Source organism: Ictidomys tridecemlineatus, chromosome 12, assembly GCF_052094955.1.
Source record: "Ictidomys tridecemlineatus isolate mIctTri1 chromosome 12, mIctTri1.hap1, whole genome shotgun sequence".
In the NCBI taxonomy this organism is placed as follows: Eukaryota; Metazoa; Chordata; class Mammalia; order Rodentia; family Sciuridae; genus Ictidomys; species Ictidomys tridecemlineatus.
Genome location: NC_135488.1, coordinates 88,276,230 through 88,294,147, shown reverse-complemented (window position 1 = coordinate 88,294,147; position 17,918 = coordinate 88,276,230). Strand labels below are relative to the sequence as shown.

Here is a 17,918-nt window from a genome sequence, read left to right as displayed (position 1 = left end):
GGTTATGTGAGAGGGGCTTGCCCCAAACCCTTCCAGGAGAGGAAGAGGCAGAGATGGGAGAAAGAAAAGACGATTTCCTAAGAATGGACATGGAGTCACGTTGGCAAGGATCCCTGAGATTTGGCTGGATTAGAATATGACACCATTTCATGCCTTTAAGCCTTGCCAAACGTTCAAAATTGAAATTTATAAACTCTTTCAATGCTTTTTTTTTAATTCCTTTTTAATTCTCTTCATTTCCCACATTGAAAATAAAAGACCCATTTCATGTATTTAACTAAAGCTAAAGGTGGTGGCACAGGGAGTTCTGCCTTGATTTAGATCCTGACCTGGCACTCTGGTGGGCTTGGAATGGGGCCTAAAAAACCAAGAAAGTGAGAGAAGTACTAGATTGGGGGTGGGGTGGCCAAAATTCAGAATCAAAGCCCTCCCATCTTTGATCTTCCTGAGCTCATGGACCCCTGCTGTGGAGGACTGAGGAGGGTCTTTGATAGTAGACAAACAGGCATTTGGATGTCTCCTTGTGAGGAGGTCACTTAGTGGCCTATACTGTCAAGTCATTGAATCTAAGTCACAAGTTCAATGTGGGGCACGGTGTAGACACCAAATAAAAAAGCCTTCCTTTCAAGAGTTTCGATGTTTAGGGGTGCAGTTATCCCAACCCCTGTGGTGGCAGAGGGGTGTTAAGGAGGCAGAAGGCCCAGCCTAGGAGTCCTCAAGGATGAGCTGTGAGATCCCATTTGGGACACTAAGGGCCAGAGTGGAAACTTCAGAATTGCTCCTAAAGATGCAGAACAGAGCACAGCTGACAACCATCATCGGAGGACAGATTTAAGGCGAAAATGTACATCATCCCTTTGTGGAAAAGCATGAAAGGAAAGATTTTTAAACAGCCATCAGAGATGGAACAGAGAGCACCAAAGATAAGCCCTCGTGCTTCCAGAGAGGGGGAGGAAGGATGCTGCTGTTGACATTTTAACCAGAAAGTAACGTCTGAGTGCTGTCTGTACTGCCAGGAGTCAAACTGAGTCCCGTCTGGAGGTAACGGAGAACTTTCCAACCAGTCCTTCTCCATGCCCAGTTCCACTGCCCACAAGCAGCGTTGGCCAGCCCCACATACCCAGCAAGGAAAGCAACTACCACCCAAAGTGAAACAGATCAGCCCAGACTTTCCCCATATGAGATTATTTCCAGAAAGGAAATCTGCCAAGAGACAAGAGCTACCGAGAACAGGGAGGGGAGATGGCATATTGGGGCCATGTGGGGAAAGTTGATTTCTGGCACTGCCCGCACTCAAAGATAGCAGAGGAATCAAATGTATGAGGAGGAGGTGTCTTCCTTCACATCCCCCACCACCATGCATTTATTTGGAGAAAGAATGTCTGCCTCCTCTGGAACTCAGTGGTCCCTGCTGGTCTCCCCGTAAGGACCCATACAGAGACCACCCTCTCCCCAGCCCACCCCGCCTCCTCTGGGCAATCCTTCTCCACACACATCAAATTAGCCTGAGTGTCAATCAAAAACACAAGGAAAGGCTATGCAAGCAAGGAATCCAGAGCCCCTCCAATCTGAGCTCTTTCTCCCTCCTCCCTCAGCCCTCATCCGCAGGCTTGCCTCTTCTTGGCGGAGCTCAAGGCAGGCTTATTTCCCCCAAGGTTGTCACAGACCAATTTTCTAAACTGCATGAAAACAGAAAACAAACAGAAAACTAAATCCACCAAAGCCTGAGTTTCAAGAACAGCTTGGCAGGCCCGAGCAACGTGCTAACAATTTCATGCTGTTTTAAGACTTTCTAACTAAGCAACATGTACCAACAACCAGATGTGCCCTGATACCCGGAAAAAAAGAACATCGGCTTCTAGCGACAGAGATTCGTAAAACAGGAAAACACTCATCAAGAAATGTAGCTTCCAAGCACACTGGGGTTGGGAGGGAGCCTGTCTCCGGCAGCCTGGACAGGGCGAACTCAGTCTCTGAGCCACTCTTCAGTTATAGATTTGGGGCAGTTTTCTTTGTGCCAGTCACACAAAGATGCTCCTCGATGCTCATGACCTGTTGTGGACCAAGGCAAGAGAACCAATGTAATCACAGCACAATGTGTGATGCTCTGAAATGGGGGAAGGACAGCTCCAGAAGAAGGAGCCTGGCTCAGGGTGCTGGAGAAGATTAAACACCGTTTATGTCAGCATGTATTTGAAGCACTTATGTGCTAAGGATGAAAAAGAGAGAAATTGAATCCCAACTAACTGGGAAAACAGAAGTCATCAGATAAGTGAATGAAAGTGTGTTGGCTATGCCTACACCAAGTATCTTAAAGAATTTACTCAGCATCCACAACCCTCAGATGCTACAGCCAGAGGCCAGCATGGACGCCCTCCTGACAAGAGCCATAAGCCATAAGCCTTAGAAGGAAGCCAGACCCACCTCTTGTGCATGAGGTCATCTCTAGGTGTCCCTAAGAGGATCTCAGCAACCAGCAGAGGCCAGAGCTAGAGCTCGGAACTGCCCCCATGGAACTGCCCCATGGAACCATTCCCATGGAGTGGGATGAGGGCTAACCCACGAGAAATGGACATCGACCATGCCACTTCAAATGATATCCCAGTAGTTTCTCTAGCACCTGCTTGCAGAACACCATTCATATAATTATAATTTCATGAAATACCAAATCCTATGACATTTAGGGTTTAAGTTTGTTAACCTGATAAATATAAACACATAGATTATAACATGATTTGTTAATGTTTTATTTTATTTTGGTATTCTTCCTCCTCCTCCTTTATTTAAATGTACTCAGAAGGTTGAAGAAAGAAAAGAGAGAGAGAGAGAGAGAGAGAGAGGTAGTTGGGAGCTAGCCTGGGCCTCCCCTGGCCTGAGAGGTCACTCCAGGTCAGCAGTCGGAGCCTCCTCCCTGGTAAAAGTCCATTAGCTCAGGCTGACTGCTATCCTAAAGCCAGTGGCCTTCTTTATTAGGGCTGTGTTTGTCACCTGTTAACTTGTTTATTGGACCAGTCCTGGGGGTGGGAGGGAGGATGGGCGTGAAGGTCACAAGTAGGTGGGAATTGCACACCTCAGGCCTGAGCCTCTCCCTGGTCATTATTGTCCCAGAATGACCTCTGGGAGGGGGGGAGGTGGGGGCTGGGGCTACAAAGACCTCCTTGAGCTAACACATGACAAGCCCTCACAAAAGAACTGCAAACAGGCCCCTAATTAATGGGTTTGCTTAGAGCTATTTCCCTGTTTAGGGACTTCTTCCCAATAATTGCAGGCTCCATAATCATTAATCAGTCACCACTACTTTTCTGGGTGCTGACCACAAGCCCGGCCCTGTTCCAGCTCTGGTGAGAAGAGACAAGCAGAGAACAGGAATTGAGATGCATGAAGTGCTTGCCCCGTGCCTTGGGCTTCCTGTGGGTGAGCTCATGAATCCTCACCAGGACCCTGAGAGGGAAGTCTCAAGAGAATTAACTATCAGCTTGTAAGCAAGAATCAGGCTTTGAACCAGTGTCTGGTCGATTCTTAAACATGGGTTCTTGTCCTCTGTGAGGTAACAAGATGAATCTTTCAAAAAATGGCACAAAAGCAGAAGAGCTCAGAGCTAGCTGCACAAGGCACATTCTGCCCAGACAAGGTGGGAGACACAGGCCTGAGGTCCCAATGAAAGACTTCCCAAGGGAGAAGACACATGCTCCAGGGCCTTAAGGGTGGGGAGAATCATACACGTCTAACAAATTGTACTCAGGCACTTTCTCCAATCACAAGTCCAAGGCTGGAAAGGACTGTGGAATTTGTGCCTCACTTGGGGCCAACAATATTTAGTTAAATATCCAAGGAGGATGTGTAGACACACACACACACACACACACACACACACACACACACTCACCTTGGCAGCTCCAAAATCATGCTGGGAACAGGCACAGTAAAAGAGGACCTCAGCAGGCAGCAGGTACTGGCATCAGACACCATGGGGATTAGGGCAAGTGCCAAACCCAGAGGAGGACATGTGGAGCCAGCCAGTCCTGTGACCACCCTGGGCCCAGAAGGTTGGCAGCTCCCAGGGAATGTCTCATCCAAGTGCCCAATTTAGACCTTATCCCAGAACATGAGAAATGCCAGTAAGGAATAGAGAGGCCAGGAAAGGATGAAGAGTGGGGCCTTTCCGGGAGCTGGCTACCTTCTTTTCCAGTCATCCCAGCCACACCTCACTCCTGAGCTTGCCCCGGTCCCCTCCACCAACACTGGCCAGGTGTTCAGATCCCCAGTTCCACGGCAAAAAAAAAAAAAAAAAGAATGCACATCACCACCCCAGACAGATTTGCCAGGGAGTTTCTCCCAGGCACTAGACACACAGCCAGCTCTACCAGGCAGAGACTCAGGGCTGTCAGGTCAGGCCCGGGCCTGGTCAGGGATGGACAGAAAAGAGGCAGCCAGGATCTGGGCAGCGAGGTCCACATCAGGCCATCTCCCAACCAGGCTCTGTGTGCCAGCCCAGGGGAATTCCATGAAGTAAACAGTTCTTTCCTGGAGCTGGGTTACAGTGACCCTGGCCCCAGAGGCCACCAAAGTCCACATTCCACAGTTGCCAGGACCTGATACATTGCCTATGTGACAGTTACACACAATCCATGTCACTTCCCCAAGAGGCTGTTCCTAGATCGGATTCCAGAGTGGGCTGCAGGCCTGGAAGGCCAGACCAACCCTTCCTTCAGGAAAGAGCAGCCTGGTCCTAAAGTACAGACTTAGAGCTCATGGCCAGACACTGGTCAAACCCCAGAGAGCCAGACAGGCCAGGCCTGCTCTACTGACCAGTCTGTCTAGTTCCTGAGCTGGCCCTGCCTCAGCACAATCTGAATGAGGCTGTTGGACTCAAATCCCTGCAAGGGAGAGCTTAGGAGGTTTTCTTGTTCTGAAGTTGTCCCTTCCCTTTGCCTGGTTTTTCTTCCAAACTTTTCCAGAGCCTCTGGCTGCTCTTGCCCTCAACTAAGATGTCAGGGAGGCAAAAGCCCATTCATCATTTTATTTAGCCATGAGGTATTGATGTTTCTTTTGAAAATCTTCCCCCGTTTCGCTTTTAGGGTACCTGGGGTAGAGGTTCTGGAAAGACATTCCCCACTGCAGCCCATCAGGAATGGGACAAGAGAGGACAGGACACGGAAAAGGAGACAGAAGAGCCTGGCTTTCCCAAGCCCAGAACCCCAGAAAAAACCACAAAGCCAAGTCTGCAACCTTCTTTTAAACTGCAGTGATTTATTACTCTAGAAAGATGGTGATGTCAGAGGGAAAAGGGAATTTCCAACAAGAGGTAGTCCATACAAGATTCTTCCAAGAAGGTGCTGCTCTCCAAGCCTCATCAGTGCCTGCAGAGTCTGATACTGGAGGAGCCATGTACAGGGACACTCAACCTCCACAGCAGCAGAGAAAAGGAATCATGGCCTTGGAACCTGGTCAGCCAATGCTCCAACCTTGCTCACCCTCCTGGACTTCTTGTGAGGCTCATTGGCTTAAAGATCCTACCCAGGGAACAAGCCAGCACCAGCTTGGGTCTTTTTAAAGGCAGGCTGGAAAGATAATCCCAGCTACCCTTCCTTCTCCCTGCAACTAGCTGCATATCCCTAGCCATGTAACCAGCAAGGTACCCCTGATAGATTGATAGATAGATAGATCTCATCTTGGACATCTCTCCAGCTATATCTGTGCTTCTCTGGCTGGCAGCTGTCTCTTCCGACTCTCAGCCTCCCTTTACTCCTCCTGCAAGCCTCCTCCCGACTCTGAGCCAGCCAGGATAAGCTCTTCTGAGCAGAATGGAATAGGAAACTGTGCTTTTGACTCTGACCATGTTTCAATGGAGCAGCCTCTGCTGAAAGCCAGACATGTGATCTCAGACATGGAACAGCCGCTTCAGGGAGACGCTATGGCTGCAATTGGTGAGCTGAGCTTGCCTTTCCCCCTCCCTTGCTATATATTTCTGAGTCACCATCTGCTCAACACTGTCACCCCTTAGACCATCAAGCTCCCTTTCTCTTGGGTACACACAGCCTGCACCAGGCAAGCAACAGCCAGAGAAGAGGGTACTTCTGAGGAGCTCCCTGGAAATACCTCAACACAGAGGACTGCAAGAGAACCTGGAAGAAGTGAAGTTCAAGGACATAGTCCATAGGCAGAGTCACACACACACACACACACACACACACACACACACACACACACACTGGAGGCTGGAGGAGCCTCTGTGTGTGGAAGCCTGCTAGGAGCCACAGCAAAGTATTATGATGCATGGCATAGCCATTGAGAAGATTTACATTCATATGGAAATTGGACTCCTGCTGTTCACCTTGGCCTGCTACAGAACAGAACTCCTGGAAAGTTCCCATTGGTTGGGGAAGGATAGTAGGAGAGTTTTCCGGGGGAGGTCTGGCGGCCTGGTTCCGAGAGACGCAACCGCGTGGGTAGACCGGCTGGCTGGCCGGTCGTGTATGGGGTATTGGCGGCATTTTTCAAAAATAAAGTTTTGTTCCTGCTTGAGTGGCTCGTGATTCTGCGCCCAGCCGGGTTGCGGCAATTGGTGGCCCGTACGGGGAACGAACCCGCGACCTTGGTGTTATCAGCACCAGCTCTAACCAACTGAGGATGATGGATCTCTTGAGTTTGTTCCAACAAACTCACATGGACCTCACTTCAGTTGGCAAGAGCCAACTCAAAGCCTGGAGAAAGCCCCATGCAGAGGGAAGATATTTCCAACAATGAGAATTTAGAATTGCCTATAGAAGATAAAACATAAGACAAACAGTTAAAATAGAATTTCAGATTTTCTAATATAAATATGTCCCAAGGGCTGGGATTATAGCTCAATGATAGAGTGCTCACCTTACATGTGGAAGGCACTGGGTTCAATCCTCAACACCACATAAAAATAAAATAAAGGTACTGCGTCCATCTACAACCAAAAAAAAAAAATTTTTTTTAAATATGTCCCAAATATTTCATAGTCCATGCTTATACTAAAAAATTATTCATTGTTTATCTAAAATCCAAGTTTAAATGGGCACTTTGTGATTCTATTTGCTAAATCCAACAACCCTACTTTAGAACTACTTGACTCCACAATTAAATTGGAAATGGTGAGAGTAATAAAGGGTAAAGGGACAAGAAGTTGCAATCAGCTCACCTTCTTCTCCCTTCCTGTTTTTCTCACCTCAGTCCAGCTTCCCAAGCTCTCTATCTTCACCTTGCCTCCATCCCACCTCACTGCTTAGCTGCTCTGAGCTCCTGTGAGTGAACTAAGTGTTATACCACTGCTTTTGTCCCTTAAGTCAGCTGTACTGAGGTTAAGTTTTTCAAAAGGAACTTTATTAGAAAACTAAAAGAGCATATGAATATTTGAATTCATATAAAAATATAAAAGTATAGTAGTAATCATATGTAAGGAGATCAGATATCAAAGTCCTGATACCAGGTATGTTTATTTCCTTCAACTGTTCTTGATCCATTGACTTGTAGGAAGTCTTTTTAAGCCAATTTTCCCTTCAATGAAGCTAGACCAACACTCTGGAACAGAGGCTCTAGCTGGCTGCACATTCAAATCACCTAGGAATTTTTTTTGCTGCCTATCCTAGACCAATTAAATTGGAATTTCTAAGGGTAGGGCTCAGGTATCAGGATATTTAAAAGGTCCCCAGTTGATTCTAATATGTAGCCATGGCTGAGAAACCATGCACATTGGAATCACCTGAAAAACCTATAAAAAACTACTGATGCTTGCATCCCACCCTCAGAAATTCTGATTTAATCCGTATGAGGTGTGGCCTGGGCATTGGGATTTTTTGTTTTTAAAAGCTCTCCAGAATGATTATAATGTGAAGCAAAGTTTGAAAAGCATAGCTTCTCACACTTTAATATACTTTGAATCTCCCATGGATCTTGCGAAAATGCTGAGATTGACTCAGTAGGTCTGGGGCTGGGCATGCCTAAAGTCCCAGGCCATACTGGTGCCACTGCCCCCAGACAACATTTTTGATTAGTAAGGTCCAAGATCACTGGGTCTCAAGCCTGGCTGTCCATTGGAATTACCTCAGGGAGCCTTTAAATCTACCTCAGCCTGGGGACCCAGCACCCCACCCCTCCAGAGATTCTGAATTGGTGTGAGACGGGATCTGGATGTCTCCCCAGGAGATTCCAAAGTGCAGCCAAGGCTGGGAACCTTAGCTGCAGACTAACACCTAGGAGTCGTTTTACAAGTGGCCTTGAGACCCTCAGTGGGGATACCATTTCCCCCAAGCCTTTCTGACTCACCTCTATTCCCTGCCCCAGCTGGCAAAGACACTTTCCCCCCACCCCCTGCCTCAAAAGGCCATGCTCACTTGTAAAAAAATTCATTTTTCCCATTTTGGGCTAAGTGAAGACTCTAATTCACAGCCCAGTTGCAGAAGAGAGATGATGGCGAAGTTACTCAGACTGGTCCAAACCTGCCCTTCCTGTCTTGATCTGATCACCAACTGTTTCCCTTGCTCAAGCGGTCTTCTCTAATGACATGACTATCAGAAGAGCCGTGAGCCACAGAAAAGCAAACGTCACCAACAGTCACACACAAAGTACAGAAACTCTATGCTCCACAAGGTGCCATCAAAGGCATTGAACCCTCTTCATTACCCAGCAGTTCCCAAGCCAGTTAACATACCACCTCTCCCCACTCCTGCCTCATCCCTTTGAAATGGAGCTGTGGTGACACAGGGAACATGATGTGGCCTGCAGAGAATCCAAAGGAGAACGTGGAATTGAGGAAATTATGACTTGGTTTTTTTGTTGTAATTTCCATGAAATTATTCATGAACCTTTTTTCCCCTAAGGGGTGACCATAAATACCACCTGTGATGTGTCTTCATTAGTAGCTTTCATCTTCTGACAGGGCCTCTATCTTTTGCTGGAAGTTGGATACTGCGAGTGGAAATGCAAGTCCACATCTCGCTTATACAGAATTTGTATAAAATATGAACTCTAATGTGTAGAATTTGCAGGTCGCTGAAGTGTCACAGTCTACTGAAATGGGTCTGGAATCAATAAGGTACACATCAAACTCAATTGTATTTAATTTTCATTGCTACCTAGAGGAAAGCCTCGCCCAGCCCTACATGCATGAAATTAAACATGAAAGCCTTATCTAACGTGTAGAAGCAATACTTAAAATGACCTGTAAATAGGGTAAAACATGGCAACCCAGCCCATCCCAATATTATCGTCCGTTTCTCCTTTTATAGTGAAGGTGACGGCCCCTGTAAGAAAATCAGAAGAGACATGAGTACATGGCAAATCTAAAAGGGAACTAAGTGTTTTCAGTTACACACCAGCAGGGCTTCCCTCTTTGCACACCCCTGGAATCTCTTCCAAGTGAAAATCACACTCTTGTCATTCGGCCTGAGAGCAAAGAGGGAAGGGAGTAAAACAAGGCCCTCTTGAATTTGCAACCCCCATCCCCAGCAGCCCCCATCCTGCCCCAGCTCAGCTCTTTGGCCAGTGAGATAATGGAAGGTTCCAGTCTTGCAGCTGACATGGAGTGGGGGGCAGACACCCACTCTGGGCACTTCCAGCTGACACTGACCTTTCAGTCATGGAAACATTCCCCAGACCGACACTAATCGGGGGCACATCTGGTGTTTGGACTGCGTCCAGATGGGGGTTTGTGTGAGTCGAGTCAGCACAATGACCTGCTGGAGAGTGGGGAAGGGGGGCAGAGCGCACCACTGCTGAAAGCAAGCCCCATCTCTGCTGTGTGTGAGAGACACGGTCAGGCTGTGGCCAGTGAGTCACACAAGAGAGGCCACCCAATTCCTGTCCACTCCACTCTCCCTATCCCACCAACAGAAGACAAACCAATAGAACCAAAGAATCAAGCAACTTCTTCAGTGCCACAACTAACCAGGGGCAGTCTCAAATTCAGTGCTCCACCCCACTATGGTACACTTCCAGGTTTCTGCACTCTCAGTGTGGTGTATTAGCTGGGGATAATAGGCAAGCTAGGCGATGAAAAGAATCCAGCTGTTTCTTCTCTTTGGACTGCATGTGATTTGCAATTGTATGGGACCATTTTCCAAGGCAGCAAGGAACCTCTTGGACATCTTCATCCCTCCTGGTATCTACCCCTTCCCCCAGCATCTTCCATGATAGCTGCTTCTTTTTGCAGGAGGGAACAGAGATCCATAAGAGTCTGCTCTTCCCAACTGGTTCCTAGACTTTTGTCAGAAATGAACACAATATCTTATCTCCCATCCCCATGGCAATGGACGTCTATTGAGAATAGTCCAGCCATACAGGTCACAAATGACAAAGGATCTTGGCCAGCTCTCAGCCCCTGTCTGCAGTCTGACACCTGTTGCAGCCATGAAAAGCACTGCTAAAGAGGTAGTCAAGCAAACCAAAGCCAGGATAAAAGGGATTATATCCCCACTCACCCACAGAAAGCTGTCCCCAGCTGTCAGAAGGAAGTTCTGCCATATTCTCTGGGGTGCCCTCCCGGTTTATGGGTACCATGTTTCTTGCCTACCCCAATGATTCTCTCCCATACAAACCTCCAGGTACAGATTATGAAAATCAGGAATCAAACCCACCAGCTTAAATCATGAAGAAGTCAGCAGGCTCTTCTAGTATCTTCTAGTATCATTCCATTAATAATTGCGGAGATCTAGTAACTGTTCTCCCTTATGTTATAAATTCATAAATAAGTAGGGAAATAACCCAGGTAAAGGCAAGATAATGGTCAATTGTCAGCTTCCAAATATAAGTTTCAGCTCCAAATATAATCAGCTTGCAGAACTTGCCACTCTTTCTCTTCCTTCTACATTGAGTCTCCATACAAAAGGGCAACTATCATCCACCATCTAGTCATTTCTGTCTTTCTAGAATAATCAGAAAGGAAAAATATCTTCACTCCAATTTTCCTACCCTCTAGATTCCTCACTTCTGTTTTCTTATCTGAGAAATATGCTTTATCCCTCCCGGTGGACAGGGCATTAGTAATTGAGACAGAAGAATGACCTTCCTCCTCCTTTAGGGGGTGGCTAATCAATTCTACCTCCTGAGGAAGACTTTGGATTCTCCACAAGCCCTCCAGGGTCTTCGAAGAAGCTCACAGACACTGTCAGTCTACCTAAGCCTGCCTGTCGGGGTCTCCGCTGGTGCCAGCCTTTCTCCCAACCACCCCCCAGACACACACCGATGATTTGGTACAAAGCCAATCCATGTCCCCGTGCCAAACCGGTAATTCACAACACTCATCAAAATCTGCCTGCATCGACTGACTCAGCATTCCTTCTTTCCTAGCTCAGCCAACCTCCCTAACACCCTAACACCCCAGCTTACAGCTTCACTCTTGATATCTTACAAGTGATTTGGGTTTACAAAGCCCAGTTCCCTCTGGATAAAGGATGGAGATAACTCAACCTCTCTGAAAAGGTTCCCTATCCCAGGCTTTGACACCCCAGCCAGAAAGCTTCTCAATGGAGACAGAATGGAGGAGTCCTATTACCACAGAAACCACTGAGCCAGTTTCCACATGAGAAAGACAACCAGCTGTTTTGTGGGCACTGCTTTGCCAGGGTGTCCTGCAGGAGCTGAGGATTCTCCCAGCCTGGGGCAGCTGTGGACACAGCCTAGGATCACCACAGAGCCTCAGGCCACACCGACTCCTCCCCGTCTCCTGTGTCACACCTCCTCGCCCAGGGAGAGCCGACCCACCACAGACACCCCATCTGGCCTCTGGAGCCGTTTTCCAGCACAGCTCCAGAGCCAAATTAAACGTTCACTCTGTGTCTACAGACAAAAAGGGTTTTGACCGAATTCTGTGTTTCAGAGAGTGAGTGAAATTCCGTTAATATTTTAGGGGTGGGCGAGAGGGATGACAAATAACAACTTGTCTGAATGTTTTACACTTCTCCCCACTGCCTCAGAAAGGTTCACAGCAGGGTCACCCATGATAAGGAGCAAGACCTCCCAGCCGAGTGTCCCGAAGCCCCAAGCAGACACACCACAGAGATCAGCTGACAGGACTTGGAGACTGACTCACACTTTGCAGAGGAGCCTGGGACAGAGTTGAAGGGAGAGGAGCCAAAGTCCCAGGGACAGAGTGTCCAGGAGAGAGACTGATGTGCAGTGTCCTTGGCTGCAAACTCTAACAGCTCAACAGTCGAGGGAGGGCGAAGAAAGGGATGTCTCCATAGAATGTACAGCAGAGATGGTAAGCTCCCAAAACTAAGGCTTCAGCTGCTGGAAAGCCCTGGGGGAAGAGATAATAAATCTAATAGACTTTGAGGAACCAGGTAGTCTATGCCAAGTACAGTATTATATTTATTACTTTATGTAATTCTCATAGACACCTTATGAGAATAAAAACCAGCACACGCCCATTTTACAGATAAGAAAACCGAGACTTTGAGAAGCTAGCTAAAGACACACAGCTAGTAAGTGAAGAGGCTGGGATCCACACGGCAGACTTATGTATAAACTACTCTGCCCTAGAAATGGTGACCATATCAACTAGAGACTAGCACAGGGACGGTGTGGGAAGGAGTTTTAAGATTCTAGAAGACAGTCCTTGCCATCATTCTGACCCACTCCATGCAATACCATTTTCAGAGAAGGTATATCATAGCATTCATCCAAAGTGTTTGGATTCTATGGCCAGAGAGAATTCTAACACTCCCCACAGCAAAACACAACCTGGCATGGTGGGCTATGCTCAGGCTCCTCAACAGAGTCCTTTGATGTCCCATCTGCTAATTGCCATACCAACCCATGATTTCTTAGAGAAACAGTAGGCCTTTGGGACACTTGGGATACAAAGCAGAACGAAGAGGCTCCCACGCACCTCATTCTTACCCAGGAATTTTCTCTAGCTTCCCATACCCTGCCCCTCCCCAAATTACCCACCAGAATTAAACTGAAGGCTTCAAGAAGTCCTCAGAAGGGCAGGATCAGGGCAGGGGTCACATTTTCTCTTTCAGTTGATTGTTTTCTGATTACACTCCAGTTGGTCTACGGGGGCCAAATCCATCACTCTTCACAGACAGTGGGTGGGGAAGGCAACGGCAGACTCCGAAGTATGTAGGATGTTTAAAGGGTGGAGCAAAGAGAAAGGGAACACTGAGCCAGAGGAGATGCAGTTGCACCAAGTTAGGGGATCTAAAGAGTCCCCAAGGGACCAGAAGGACCAACAGAGTAAGAGTTTTAAGAGGTGATAAAGGTAACTTGCTGTCAAAAGAGACAGATATTGCTAAAGAAACAAGTGAAATTAATTCCTTTCTCAAGCCGCCATAAAGGTGAATGGCTACCAGATGGTCAGACAGAAGTACCTGTCCGCAGACTGCTGGAGAGAAAAACAAAAGCAAGAAGAAATCAGATCCTCCACAGAGCAGGTGAGCAGGAAATTAAAATATCTGTACATTGACCACGGTGCAAGACCACACGTTTATGAAGAGGACTTGAGGAAGACTGAGGGAGTGGGAGTGAGCATCGACCCTCTCTATCTGCAAGCCTGCGCCCAGAGAGCTGGTCACAAACCTCAGGGTGCCAGAGGGAAACACCTTCCCAAAAAAACCAGCAATACCCATGGAATTGAAGCTGGGACATCAGAGACCACCCAGGCCATGTTGGGAAAACCTAGCACACATCCTAGGCAAGTCATTGTCCAAATAACAAATATATCTTTTTCTTGAGCACTTAGTATGTACCAGGCACTTTTGCTGGAATCTTTCTTCATGTCATAGGCAGCTTCTGATACAGCTCTCAATGATTCTTACCTCCCAAGTAGAATCCCTTCCCCTTATGTGTGGGCTGGACCTTAGGACTTGGATCTGATGAATAGAATATGGTAAAAACAGTAGCATGTTACTCCTATCAGGAAAAAGAAAGAAAAAGAAAAAAACCCTCCAAATTTGTAATCCCCGACTCCATAGACTGAGACGGGGACCACTGGGGGACAAAGAGCACATGCACTTCCAAGCCTTGGCTCAATAGGCAGATGCCAGGAGGCTTGGTGTGTGCCACCCTCAGCCAGTGTGGGCTTTGCTTTGCTGAGGTCAGGGTGCCTTTAGCGTGTTCTTTTGAACAGCTGCAGTAACTTATTTTCAGCACAGACAGGGCAAAGTGCTTTTGTGGAGTGCCAACTGGCATTGCCACCTCTGCAAGCCACCAGTAAAAATAAGCTCCCTTCTTCCATGGAGAGAGCCAGCCCGACATCTTCTTGCAGGAGCGGTGTCTCTTCCACAACCAGAGATATGAAAAATTGTGCTCTATGTGTAATAAGATTTGTAATGCATTCCACTGTCATAAAAAAAAAAAAATCCTTGCCTACCTGTTTACTCACCTGACTCGATTGATTTCTTTTCTATCATCATTGGGTCAAAAAATCCTGGCATCCAGCACCACCATCTCTCTACTCTTGCCTCTTTCAAAAATCTTCCCATCAGGACTTCATCTTCATCTTCTCTTATAATCACCCTTTCTGGGGTCTTATTGCTACTTTCTTTCTAGAAGACATACTCCCACTCATACACACATACACACACACACACACACACACACACACACACCCCAACCACTCCAGAAGTAGGAGGGAGCTCAGCCTCGTCTTGCCATTATTCAGCTCCTTCCCAATCAATCTCCTGCCAACCACAAATTAGCATTACACAGGCATTTACAGTGCAGCCCCTAGGGACAGATAGAAGCTGCTAATCCTTCAGAAGGGGCGCTGGTACAATAGTGAGGGGCCCCACGACCTCACCGCCCATGGGGTTTTCCTCTGCAGCACTTCCAGTTCTTTTGTGAGCTATCCAAGTCAACCACAGATGGTGGAGCAACTGGGCCTTGAGCAAAGAGGAGACAGCGGGAGCCCAAGGAGCACCAGGCTTTGCAAATGACCGCAAGACACACATTCCTGAGGACTCAGTTGATCTCCGGCAGCTGACCCTTTTGGGTTTGATCCCTTCTTTCTCAGGGGGTCCACTTGGTGTTCGTGTACATTACTCCCTTTTCCATTTTTACTCCGACTGAGAACCATCTAGAGCACAAAATTCCCTGGGGCCAGGCTGTAGTTGTAACCTGCTCTACCCTCTCAGCAATGTGGATTCACAAAGTTGAGGGGAGGGGTATTTTTTTTTTTTAAGAAATTGATTTTGCTTTATGAAGTCTGATTGAAATTCCTGAACCCAAAGGAAGGTAGCCCTGGCTGGGCTTCCAAGGCCATTTCTATTCCCAGGCTTTGCCCATCAGGTCCCAGGGGCCCTTGCAATTGCAGCCCTTCCTGCTGCAGACCCAAAGACTGTCCTGGCAGCCACCTCCTCAGAAGGTCCCAGATGTCCAGGCCCAGCTCCTGACCCTTATCCTGAAGCCCAGTCTGGAAACTGGGGAGTTGGCCAGAGGGAAGCCTCTTATCACAATCATTTCCTGCCTATTCCCTCCCGACCCTGCATACCACAGCCCTTCCCTGGCTAGCTGGGCCACCAACGCAGCAGCACGGGGCTAAGTTTTTCCACAAAGGATTTGCAAGGCAGGGTCCTCCAACTATCTACGCTCCAATTTCTTCTCCATCCACGCTCCAATTTCTTCTCCATCCACACCGTCTCCCTTCTCCAGGGAGCTTGCAGGATCTTACTGGCCACCCAAATGGTTCAGTCACCGAAATACATGAAGGAAGTCAGGTGGAACCTGAAAGAGGCAGGTAAAGATTTCTACTTCAAATAGAAGAGGTGACTCACAGCTGGAGCTTTGCCCAGCTCCTCTAGGACCCTACTGTGCTATCTGCCAAAGAGATAAACAGAGACAGAGCTGAGAGGCAGGCCTGCATGCCCGTGAGCATCTGTTCCCCTGCCTGTTCCATCTCTGGGCTGTGGGCATGTGTGTGCTGCATGTGGAGCTGGAGCTGCATGGTCTACTGCGGGTTTGTGTGCTGAAGGGCTGCGAGCCAGGGACCAGCGGTTGAGCACCAGCCCAGCCCAGCTGTGCACAGCAGGTCAGTGAGTTCCAGGCCACTCTCCCCTCCCCACACCTGGGACAGCCTAGTCCTACCCCTCCCTCCGGCCCACACTGGCCTTCTCTCTGCCTCCGGCCCCCAACTTGCTGTGTGGTCCTAGCCCTCTGCCACAAGAAGAGCCAGGGAGGGAGGGATGGGCTGTGTGTTTACAGTCAAGCATAACTGAACCTTTATTTTAAATAAATAAAACTTTTAGCCAGTTTTTTTCCCCCTTTCTTTCAAATAACAGTTTTCTCCCTCCTCCTCCTTCTCCTCCTCCTCTTCCTCTTCCTCCTCATCAAGGCTGAGCCTTTATCTGCAGGGCCACCCAGGGAGGGGCCATGGGAGTGGGGAGGAACAGAGGCCAGTCTGATCCTGGTGCCTAGTGTCTCTCAGGCCACGAATCAGAATCCTGATACCCCCCCCCCTCTCTCTCTCTCTCTCTCTCTCTCTCTCTCTCTCTCTCTCTCTCTTTCTCTCTCATAACCACAGAGCGCCTGGGGTTCTTACGCATTCAGGGATGTCCAGGCCTGAGGAATAGAGACTAAACAGGAAGTCCAAGCTCCAGCATCAACGTGCTGTCCTCTGTTCTCCCCCATCACAGGGTTGCCCAGTCCTGTTCTCCCACCCCACTACGAAATTACTGCCCATCTGTCTTCCACTATGGCCTGTCATCTCTCTATCTTGCCTGTTGGACCCTCATCCATCTGTCCCTCCCACAGGACCCACAGGCTCTGTGTCTCCTTCGAGTTGTCATAAATCCGCTTTCCCCATGAGATGCTCCATCTGCCCACTGCCCCATTGGGTTGTCATTCCATCCAATCCCTTGATCATCATTTCTTGTCCATCTGTCTCCCTCCATTGGACATATTTTTACCCATCTGTCTCCCTAAATGAGGCCAGTAATGGTAAGTCTCTAAGGTATGGGAACAGTTGAGATTCTGATCTGGTTTTGATCCAGCAACAACAATAACAGTGGCCATCAGTAGTCCAGCAGTGCCCTACGCTCTATGCACATCATCCCCTTTAATCCTCCACCAGCCCCTAAATGTGTATTTCCCAACACAACAGTGAGGAAACTGAGGCTCCAAGTGTTCCATATCTACCCAAGGTCACAGAGATCCTAATGGCAGATGTAGGATGCAGGACTAGCTCTGCCCATACACAATGGGGTGAAGATAGTGTCCCTACTTCTCTGCCCACCCCACCCCCACCCAAGGCTCCTCCTCCCCTAGCCTCTCCACACATTTAATTTACACTTTGCTGTTGAATGTTTTCAGCCTGATGACGTTTTCCTCCCTGCCCTGGCTTTGTATGTAAAAGTGAGGGAAGAAAAGCAGCCAGATGTGAGCGAGATCCTAAGGCCTTTTGCGGGGGGGGGGGGGGGGGGGGGGGGGGGGGGGGGGGATGAGGAGTGATGTTAAATAAACATCCAATGGTATTCTTTCTGCAAAACGATCCATTTTCATGGCACCCAGGAGTTCGTCCAAGGGTCTCTGGGTCACTGGGGAAAAGTGTTCCGTGTGTCTTGGCTCCGGATCCCACCATGGGCCACAAAGAGCTGATTCTTCCAATTAGTGAAATCAGCACCACTGATGGATGGAGGTGTCCCGACCATTATTTTCAAGACGAATCTATTCACACCGATGGTGAGGCCGATGGGCTTGAAGGATTTGGAGGCCACAGGGCGAAGTTCCCCCAGGCAGCCAGAGACACTGAGGTCATTCATGGTGGCCAGGATGTTGGCCACAGCCTCAAGGGATGCCTCTCTCCACCCGGAGCCATGGAGGCTGGACTGGGTTGTGTGTGTTGAGGGGCTGCCTATCAATGGGCTTCTGTATGGCCTTGCCAGGTCCCCAGCGCCCCCACCCCCACTCCCCTAGCCAAGTCCCCTTCAGGGCCTACTCTGAAGGGCCTATTC

The 17,918-nt window shown here is 48.4% G+C and overlaps 2 long non-coding RNA genes across 7 annotated transcripts; one reads left to right on the top strand and one right to left on the bottom strand.

Moving 5' to 3' along the window:
- Window positions 1–5,230: 5,230 nt before the first annotated feature.
- LOC106144866 (uncharacterized) lies at window positions 5,231–17,365 on the bottom strand. 6 transcript variants are annotated; one of them, XR_013429032.1, is made up of 4 exons: window positions 16,508–17,365; window positions 12,919–15,693; window positions 6,868–12,265; window positions 5,231–6,761 (listed from the first exon to the last, which is right to left on the bottom strand). It is a non-coding gene; the product is annotated as an uncharacterized LOC106144866 (long non-coding RNA). The 6 variants fall into 6 exon arrangements; XR_013429035.1 differs by lacking the exon at window positions 16,508–17,365 and having other exon boundaries at window positions 6,868–6,937; window positions 8,678–12,265; window positions 12,919–14,819; XR_013429036.1 differs by lacking the exon at window positions 16,508–17,365 and having other exon boundaries at window positions 6,868–8,745; window positions 8,866–12,265; window positions 12,919–14,819.
- On the top strand, window positions 12,092–16,217 carry LOC144369397 (uncharacterized). Its single transcript, XR_013429037.1, has 3 exons — window positions 12,092–12,226; window positions 13,297–13,403; window positions 14,795–16,217. It is a non-coding gene; the product is annotated as an uncharacterized LOC144369397 (long non-coding RNA).
- Window positions 17,366–17,918: the final 553 nt, after the last annotated feature.